This window comes from Sphaeramia orbicularis, chromosome 9 (assembly GCF_902148855.1).
Source record: "Sphaeramia orbicularis chromosome 9, fSphaOr1.1, whole genome shotgun sequence".
Lineage (NCBI taxonomy): Eukaryota > Metazoa > Chordata > Actinopteri > Kurtiformes > Apogonidae > Sphaeramia > Sphaeramia orbicularis.
In genome coordinates this window covers 50,621,088-50,631,969 of record NC_043965.1, presented here as the reverse complement: position 1 = coordinate 50,631,969, position 10,882 = coordinate 50,621,088, and the positions used below count along the sequence as shown (strand labels likewise).

The following is a 10,882-nucleotide window of genomic DNA, read 5'->3' as shown; positions in this document are numbered from 1 at the left end:
AAAGGAGGAGAAAGAGGGGAGGAGAGGAGGGAGGGGGGAGGAGAGGAAGAAAAAGAAAGTAAAGGCTGTCACTTGGATTTGGGATTTTGCTTTTTTTTTGTCTCTCCTTTTCCCTTTTCCTTTCCTTTCTTTCTAGCCTCTTTTTTCCCTTAACCTTCTTTCTATACCATTATTTAAAACCCTTTACTGATTTTTCACTTTTGTCCCTTGTACTTACTAGATTGTTAATTTTGTTTTCATCTACTCTTCTGTCTCCACCTGAATATGCCCAACCAGCACAAAATAACCATAAATAATCACACACACACACGCACACACACACACACACACACACACACACACACACACACACAAGCACATGCAGGCACTCAAACACACCTGTAAATAGCCCTCTGTTTGCACCCATCTTTGTTTTGCCTAATGTCTTATGTCTTATGAACTTTTTTTTTTTTGTGGTCTGTTTGTTTGTTTTCATTACCCCTGTCACAATTACGGTGGCCCAGAGGTGCAACAGGCCAAAAAATTATCCACTAGACGAAAAAAATTATCTACTACAAGAAAAAAAAGAGAACAGCCTAAAAAAATTATCCACTAGATGAAAGAAATTATCTACAACAAGAAAAAAAAGAGAACAGCCTAAAAAAATTATCCACGAGATGAAAAAAATTATCTACTATAAGAAAAAAAAAAAGAGAAAAACAGACATAAAAAATTATCCACTATAAGGAAAAAAAAAGAGAACAGCCTAAAAAAATTATCCACTAGATGAAAAAAATTATCTACTACAAGAAAAAAAAAAAGAGAACAGCCTAAAAAAATTATCCACTAGATGAAAAAAATTATCTACTTCAAGAAAAAAAAGAGAACAGCCTAAAAAAATTATCCACTATAAGAAAAAAAGAGAACAGCCTAAAAAAAAATTATCCACTACATGAAAAAAATTATCTACTACAAGAAAAAAAAAGAGAACAGCCTAAAAAAATTATCCACTAGATGAAAAAAATTATCTCCTACAAGAAAAAAAAGAGAACAGCCCAAAAAAAATTATCCACTGTAAGAAAAAAAAAGAGAACAGCCTAAAATAAATTATCCACTAGATGAAAAAAAAAATCCCCTATAAGAAAAAAAAAGAGACCAGCCAAAAAAATTATCCACTAAAAGAAAAAAAAGAGAACAGGCAAAAAAAAATTATCTACTAGCCCAAAAAATTATTCACTATAAGAAAATAAAAGAACAGGTGAAAAAATGTATCTACTATGAGAAAAAAAAGAGAGCAGCCCAAAAAAATATCCACTATAAGAAAAAAAAAACATCATCCACCTTTTCAATTACGGGGGCGCTGTTTACCCGAAAGGTGTCTTGCTTTAAAATTAAGACCACCACAAAAAATAAAAGGATAGGCTGAAAAATTTTAAGGCTTTCGGCTAATGTGGCTAATGCTAAGGAAGTACCCCACCGGAAGTGGAGGTCGTGCGCTAAAAAATAAAGTTATTTTAAAATATAGATATTTCCATTAATATAGTTTGCAAAGCAGTTAAATGATTAAATACGGTTCCAGTGTCTGCTCAAGGTTAGGCATGGGCGTTAAATGGTTAAGGTTAGGGTTAGGGTATGGTTGGGGTTAGTTTTCAGTGGTAATGGCCCTTGTGTGCACTGTGTGAAGGTTCGTTGCTAAGCTAATGCTAACGCGAAAAGTTGACGGCAACTTTGTGAACTACCAGTGCGAGTAAACAATTGTGTGATTACGGTGTTGAATTGTTCAACTGCCTGACATTCAATATCATTTTTGATGAATATTCGCTACAAGAAGTTCTAAAATTATTTTATTTTGAGAGGAGGAGAAGAGGAGCTTCCTGTGGAGCTCCACTATCATGGCATCGCCCATTTGTTGAGAGACAGCAAGTGCATATTGCGGCACCGACACCTGGTGCCGTGGCACCTCGGCTGGTGCAGCGAGGTACCGTGGCACCTCGGCTGGTGCCGCGACGTACTGCGGTACCACGGCTCGGTGCCAGGTACCCCAGCACGGCACCGCGTACCATGGCTCGGTACCACAGCTCAGCTCGTTGCCAGGTGCCGAGGCACTGCGGTACCACGGCACACATCTTTATCTCCACAAAATGTCCTTCTTGATCTAGTGTTAGTGAAGACACTCCGTTTGAGTTGAGGAGGAGAGGTCTACCTGCAAACAAATGGGCAATGCCATGATAGTGGAGCTCCACAGGAAGCTCCTCTTCTCCTCCTCTCAAAATAAAATAACACAAAGTTGCCGTCAACTTTTCGCGTTAGCATTAGCTTAGCAACGAACCTTCACACAGTGCACACAAGGGCCATTTACCACTGAAAACTAACCCCAACCATACCCTAACCCTAACCATAACCATTTAACGCCCATGCCTAACCTTGAGCAGACACTGGAACCGTATTTAATCATTTAACTGCTTTGCAAACTATATTAATGGAAATACCTATATTTTAAAATAATTTTATTTTTTAGCGCACGACCTCCACTTCCGGTGGGGTACTTCCTTAGCATTAGCCACATTAGCCGAAAGCCTTAAAATTTTTCAGCCTATCCTTTTATTTTTTGTGGTGGTCTTAATTTTAAAGCAAGGCACCTTTCGGGTAAACAGCGCCCCTGTAATTGAAAAGGTGGATGATGTTTTTTTTTTTCTTATAGTGGATATTTTTTTGGGCTGCTCTCTTTTTTTTCTCATAGTAGATACATTTTTTCACCTGTTCTTTTTTTTTTTCTTATAGTGAATAATTTTTTGGGCTAGTAGATAATTTTTTTTGCCTGTTCTCTTTTTTTTTCTTTTAGTGGATATTTTTTTTGGCTGGTCTCTTTTTTTCTTATAGGGGATTTTTTTTTTTCATCTAGTGGATAATTTATTTTAGGCTGTTCTCTTTTTTTTTTCTTACAGTGGATAATTTTTTTTAGGCTGTTCTCTTTTTTTTCTTGTAGTAGATAATTTTTTTCATCTAGTGGATAATTTTTTTAGGCTGTTCTCTTTTTTTTTCTTGTAGTAGATAATTTTTTTCATCTAGTGGATAATTTTTTTTAGGCTGTTCTCTTTTTTTTCTTATAGTGGATAATTTTTTTAGGCTGTTCTCTTTTTTTTCTTGAAGTAGATAATTTTTTTCATCTAGTGGATAATTTTTTTAGGCTGTTCTCTTTTTTTTCTTGTAGTAGATAATTTTTTTCATCTAGTGGATAATTTTTTTAGGCTGTTCTCTTTTTTTTCTTATAGTGGATAATTTTTTTGGGCTGTTCTCTTTTTTTTCTTGTAGTAGATAATTTTTTTCATCTAGTGGATAATTTTTTTAGGCTGTTCTCTTTTTTTTTTCTTGTAGTAGATAATTTTTTTCGTCTAGTGGATAATTTTTTGGCCTGTTGCACCTCTGGGCCACCGTACACAATATTTGTCCAGAACTAGATAAATAAAAGTTGAAAAAAAAAAAGTCAGATAAGGGCAGAATTTTATCCACCGGAGACAATTACAGAACAATGCCATTTAGGGCTTGACCACGCTTTGCTTTGCAGAGGCTATAAACCTCCCCCTTCCCCTGAGTACAATGTAATACTAGTAAAAAAGAACATCGTGTTCAGTCAGATGCAACCACTATCCTTGAATCATAATCTGTCCATGCAGTTCTCTAAAATATAAGCCAACTTTACAAGTTGTACGATGCTGTACCAAATAAGTAGCAGCTACACATTATTCTTGTTAGCCAGTGATGAAAAAAGTATTCAGATCCTTTCCTTAAATCAGATGTGAACTGGATGTGGTTCTTCTACTCTGTATCTCGACATGGAAGTTGAAAAAGTGGCAAAAATGTTAATTTCATCTGTATTTATATTTAGTCTTATGATCTGGACTAAGAAGAAAGAGCTGCAGAAGGAATGTTTATATTCAACTTTTTTTCTTGCCTAATTTTAGTATTTAAAATTGAATATTAATAACACACAGTGAAAGTACAGTGATTAGTATGTTTCAGTTCTAACAAGTTCTTAAACCCTAACTGATGCAGCGAGTAGCTTTTCATTTCCGAAACACCACTGATTGTCAACTCGTATGCCCATGAGCAGGGCACAGACCCACAGCATTACTTCAGGGGAACTCCTCTGAGCTTTGTTGATCAAGACCTTTGTTGATGCTTCATGGAACCCCAGACATACTTGACATTCAGCACAAAGCCAGTTTCTCCCCTGGCCTTGAGGAATGCTGGCTGGGTGACAGCGGCCTGGATCTAGGCTAATAAAGAATGTGTCCATTGTAATAACAGTCAGATCTTCCTTTTCTGTGGAGCACCACCACCGCCTGCTCCACAGACAGCTGTTGTCTGGAGGCTAAAGGCTATGACACATTTTTCTCCTGCAGGAATCTACTCACACTGGCTTTATTCATGGGACAATGCTTGTGATTTCGGCAGCATTTGAATCAGTAATAGCCATGATGAGAAATCTCATAAGATAAGTGTTGTGTGCTTACATGCAGAGGGTGACCCATCTTCACTCAGTTCAAAACACTCTGTAACCTCTGCACAGTAACTTAAATAGGCCAGTGATCCAATCCAATCTGAACAAAAGAAGGAGGTTATTATCATGTCTGCCATCAGACAGGGACCAGCATGATGGGTGTCATGTGTTTGCTTCATCTCCGAATCCCAGCAAAAACAAAACACAAATTTCCTTTCAAAGCAAGAGTTTATCTTGACCAAGTCGTCATCATGCAGTACATTCAGTATACTGAAATTGATAATCATCTTCCATTTCCTTCTTTTTGTTTTCCAGAAGACAAGATGTATCCAAGAACAGATTTCATTTTGTTCAATGTGTGAAAACTGAGACGGACATTCATCCGCCTGGTGATCTGAAGTTTTCCAGAATAAACTCGATGATAGTTACCAGCGGAAAAGACCACAACAAAGAAAAGAAAACATCGATCAGTTTCCAGAAAGAAACTAATCTGTGACTAATTTAAGAAAGTCAATTTAAAAAAAAAATTATTTTTATATTTATTTTCATTGTCAGTCATGTGTACATTTATATTAATTGTGTTCAAATTGTGATTGAATTGGGGGTTTTTAAGATTCTGTTGCTGCCAAAGTTAATAACTTGCTAAAAACCACAGTGTGACATTTATTGCAGTTAAAGATGGAGATTACACTAACTCCAAACCAGAAATGCTTATTGGTGACTGTTTAGAGCCCACTTGGATAAACAACAGGCCAGAATCCAATGGTTGAAAAATGGAAAATAAAATTCAAGATGAAAGGTGTGATTTATCATCCAAACCATACCCATGATGACAAACAGTTCAGTACATTGAATAACATACATGCAAAAGCCTTTCCAAACATTCAAGCATTAATCTTATATAAAAACATTAAAGGATTCTAAACATTAGGATTCTATATCTGAGAGACTGTGGTGTTAAAATGGTGTGAGTCTGGAAAATGTAGAGATGCTAAGAGTTTCTCTTTGAAATAAGAGGGTCTTATTGTTTTTATCCAAGTTTATCTTAGATGATACTCAATGTAAGTGCATTTAAAGATTTTTTCATATATTAAAAAAAAAGGTCATGTAGGTAATTCTCCTGTCAGTGTCCCCTGACCACGGTGCTGACGAAGATCTGGAGTTGGTCTCCAAGTCCCCTTAATGTCAGCTCACTGCTCCTAATGTGCTAATTGCTAATGCTAGGTATTGTGTACATTAGGACGAGTAAAATGCAAAGAGTGAATTTCCCTACAGGGACAATAAAGTTAACCTTTAACCTTTGAAAGGGACCACTGAGTTATTTGTCTCTAAAATGCACCAGGCTCCACTGGTCCTAGTTTTGGATGCACTTCCTGTGGTCTGGTGACGTAGTTTCAAATGCTCTTTATGAGTTTTTCCTACATATATGAAACCACTTTGGCACTTGATGAGAATGATCATGTCTTGTAATCGCGTGTATGTGCTAGTCTTATCTGTAAAACAACAGTGAGTGCATGAACCACACTATCAAGTGAATTAAATCACCACAAACATGACTCCAATGAATGGGAATGTCAACCTGTGTTTGATGAATATGGAAATAGGGCCTGTTTGCATGCTTGACCTTATGGCTTGTTCTGCAGCTGCAATGTGGACAGAATTTAGCAATGCTTCATCTAATGATGAAGGTAGGAATTCACTGGACTGCATTGTTACTATTTAATATATTATATTTATCTTCTGAAATATAGTGAAATAGGTTGTTGCCCTTTTAAATGATGATATACAGACTGTGCTCTTGAGAATAGGTTTCTATATCTCATTCTAATTGTTCTTTGGCTTACAGTCTTTGTGATGTGAAAACATGAAAAAAAAACAAAAAAAAAAAAACATTGCTTGCAGGTGAATGGTAAATGGTCAGTACTTATATAGTGCTTTTCCACACTTTCATGGTGCCCAAAGCGCTTTACAAAGCCTCACATTCACCCATTCATGCACACACCAGTAGGCGGCTGCCCCCATGCAAGGCACTGCCAGACCCTACTGGGAGCAATTTAGGGTTCAGTGTGTTGCCCAAGGACACTTTGACATGTGGACAGTCAGAGGCATGATTCGAGCCGCCGACCCTTTGGTTATTGGACGAACCGCTCCTGCAGCTGAGCCACAGCCGCTGTGAACACTGCAGCGCTATGATATCGCCCTTGAGAATGACCCACATTTAAAGGGACTCACTTCTCCATCCAAGTGTGGTCACACTCCTGTCAACAAATGTGATGCATCGAAGCCAACTGCTGCTTAAATCAATTTCCCTCCGGTGTCCAAAGGGGAAAACCCTGTGTAATCCCCTCTGGCCAGTTCACACTAACACCCATCCAGTGGAACAGATCCATTTCACCTCTGGCTCTGTTGAGGTTTGGCATTTTTAATGCACTTAATACCTCCAGTTCCATAGGGACGTGTCAAATATTCAGCACCTAACCCTCCTCTCACACATGTCAAATTACCAGACCTCAAAGTGCAGAGCTGACAAAAGACAACAGAGTGTTATGAAACATGAGGTGAGCTTCATAATGACTCATGTTTTGTTGAATGGATGGTGGAGGCTGATGTATCTCACAGCCTCTCCTGCATCATGTTCCAAAAATATTGTTTACATTTGTCATCATCTGCGCTCAAGATGTGGTTAATTTGATTAGTAAGGAATGCAATTGACACCCTGAAAACACATATGGTGGGTTTTGAAAAACAAAGGAAATCTTATCTCTGCCCTTTTCAGGTGGCCTTGTGCACTGTCCTAAGAGAACAAGCATTCAGAACAAAGACAAAAGGCTTTGGTCACCTCACCAAGGCCTCAAAGCTTCCTCACAGTTTACACAAAATGCCAAATATTCCTGCTGTCAGCTTTTATGCACGGCTTCAGTGCAGGGGATAAAAGTGAACTGTAATTCTCTCTCTAGAGACAAGGGGACAAGAACAGAGACGCCCAGACTTCCACCATAGCAGTGATTTCACCCAGTGGCGTGGCCATGCCAAGGATATCAATGAAAGGAATCCAGATTCTGTGTTCTGCACTCCTTGGAGACAGAGATCATGTGGCGGATCACAGCACGCTGAATGATAAGGAGTGAAATATAAAAGTAGACTTACTGCCAGATGTTGGCAGAGAATGCTTCATTTCACTTGTAAAACAGAGAGGGGGAAGCAAAGTGAGCATGAAAGCATGAATAATTCCAGGACATTCTTTCTTGGGAATTGTCTGAAGTCTCTTATGAAAGAAGTGTGGATGTATCTGGACTCCTGAAAGCCTAAAATACTGTCTGGTGAGCAAGTGTATGACCACAGATAGTAAACTAAAACAATCTGACTTATTTATGGAACCTAATAAACATCACAGCTCATACAGAAGTTATTCTTCTTCAGCCTTTTTTTCCTATTCAGGTTTACAGGCAGTGTTGTGTTTGTGTTTCTTTGGTAACTTTTAAACACCAAAACCAAGGAGTAAAATGAAGCATTTTACACACTAAGCTTTACTGTATGTCCTGCTATTGAAACTCAACAGAAAACAGCAAAAGAGCTTTAAAAGTTGGCAAATTAATAGGTGGAAAATTTTAGCCTGTTTTTGTGACACATTGGATGTTTCCTCTGGCACTGCTTCTAAGCAACATTTATGTGTGTGGATTAAATTTATCATGGTTCAACACACAAAACAACTGCATAGCACTTTAATATTCTTTCACTCCATCAGTTATGTTGATGTTTCCTGGTAAAAGAAAACAGCGTCATCAGGGAGTATTAGCGAATTGTATAATGTAACACAAAGGGCAACAAACTGATAGTTTGCTGTTGTTCCATATCAGTAATAATGTCAAGTGCATCCCTTCCTGTAAAAGGAAATGGTCTGTAAAAGCCTCTCATGAACTCTTACTAGGTTCAGTTCTGCAGAACGGCATAAGTGAACGGCAGACACAGAGACAAAGTGGACATTTCTATGCTAAGGGGAATCAGAATCAGGTTTCAAGATCTGAGTTTGTTTTATTACCACATGACAAGGCTGCTGGGATTAATCACAGTGCAATGGGAACAGTTGTAATATAACACAACATATAACACTGGTGCAAACATTAGACATAACATGAGTGGAAAAGTAAGGACTAAAGTGCAAACAGTTAAAGTTACGTGATACATTACAATCAGTGATACACACATGCAGCATGGTCAGTGTAATCCATTGCGTGTGTTGTGCAAAGTGTGTGGATGTGGAGAAGATCATGCCGAGCAGTGAGTGTGGACAGCAGAATGGCCTCTGCTTAGAGCGAGTCTGCAGACCTGCAGCACAATCAGCACATGAAATCAGATACGGAGCACTGTTCAGAGTGAATGCCAGATCTGTGCTGTGTGCAGTATTAGCTCACATCAGGTACATGATGTGTTTTTAAATTGTATTAAACTTGATATTGGATACAGCAAGCAAAATGAGGAAACTTTATTTGTATAAAAGGTACATTTCAGAAATAGCAGCTGAACAAATTTTGAGGTACATAATAGTAAAGATAAAAGTATGAAAAACGTGTAACTCAACTAGGGATGCACCAATACCACTTCTTTCCAGACCAAGTACAAGTCCAAGTACTTACATTTGATTACTTGCTGATACCAAGTACCGACATGAGTTCTTAATAATACCATTACAGTTCTTAGTTACTTTTGAAAATGCACTTTATTGTCATTGTCATTAATCTTACTGTAACAAAGTGCTGCTACTGACATTTAAAGCGTTGGAATGAGCGTTTCTCAATCATTCCACCAGAGGGCGCTGCTCTTGATTAGCCATACTTGCTAAATACCACGAAGAGGAGTAAAGTTTGCGACAAATAAAAATAAAAACAAACATGGCGACGACAGAGGATGTAATACTAATGCAGATGCTAATGTTGATATTGATGAGGGTAGTTGTCATAAATAATTCAGTAGTTTTTCTCGAGCTCACACAGTCGCTCTCTGAAAAGATCCGCTACCACCACAGTTCCTGGTGGTACTGCTCCAAATTGTCCATCTGGGTACACATCTGCGAGCACCCGGAAAACGGACAGAATTGTGTACAGAATGTAAGCAGAGGATGAACATTATGCTCCATTCGTATCTGTCTGTCTTTAACCCATAAAGACCCAACGAGCCACTGACGACCAAAACCATCTACTGATCTAAAATATTTAATAACTTCTGAACCACTAATCCTATGAATCCATGTAAATAATTGGTGTACAATACAGTTTGTCATCTCTTCATGGTCATCAGATATGATCCAATTGAATGTTCAGAGGCTCCGTAGTGAATGTAGAAACATCGTCATCTTCTACAACATTGATTCACCAGTAAAACCCATGGAGTTAGATCAGTGACAGTGGATGGAGACACTTATTTTATGTTCAGTTAATGATCTATTTTGCTGAAAAATTGACCTTTTTCTTCAGTTTGCTCTGTTTTGGATATAACAATGCTTAAGTTTAATCTGAGCTTTAATGAACATTTACATGAACAGTGAATTCAGTATAGGAAAATACTGGATTTTCACTCAAAAATGCAAAATACAGAACACAATATTGGAGTAAATGGTGATAAATCCCTTAGGAAAGGTTAAAAATAGAGAAAAAATCATTTGGGAACATCCACAAAAGCAGCACTGGGTCTTTATGGGTTAACATAACTTTCAGTCACCGTTACTTTTGTCACCATTGTTTATATTGAAAAATCTCCACACTGCTGACATCACTCCTCCGCCATGGAGCTTCTGCACTTAATTGTGAATGACACGCTGCTGTAAAGTGGTATCAGTGTGTTTGCATTAGAGCACTTTTACAAGTACGAGTAGAAGTACATGCGCTCAGTATCGGACCGATACTCGATACTGGTATCAGCATCGTTGCATCCCCTAAACTCAACCCATTAATAAAATCTGTTAAAACTGACCAGTAAATATTGATGACATGAATCAAAACTAGAGAGATGGGTACAGGAGTAATACATTTGTGTGCACAGCCAAGTGTCTTTCAGGTCATTTTAATGTTTGACTAAACTCTAAATGGAAGTTCCCTCCCGTCTCCCTGGTGATAACCTATGACCTGTCCACTCACCCACAGCAAAGTTGTCACATGGCAGTCTAACGTTCCCCACATACCTGAATCAGCATCTGGTGATTGGCCTCATACTCCATTAAACAACAGTCTCACATGAAGGGACTAAAAACAGAGGTTTAATGAGCTGAGCAGGACAGGACTTTTTATCAGTGACGTTTGTAGCAGGTTAATTGTGTACTTTAAGTTCACTGTGCAGTCCTGACAGCATCACTCACTCAAGGTGATTTGGCAACTGAGTGAAAATTACTGAAAGAGAAAAAAAAGAAAA

General features: G+C 38.0%; 1 long non-coding RNA gene across 1 annotated transcript; it reads left to right on the top strand.

Moving 5' to 3' along the window:
- Nucleotides 1–2,165: 2,165 nt before the first annotated feature.
- Nucleotides 2,166–9,539, top strand: LOC115426445 (uncharacterized). Its single transcript, XR_003936345.1, has 3 exons — nucleotides 2,166–2,176; nucleotides 8,371–8,376; nucleotides 9,403–9,539. It is a non-coding gene; the product is annotated as an uncharacterized LOC115426445 (long non-coding RNA).
- Nucleotides 9,540–10,882: the final 1,343 nt, after the last annotated feature.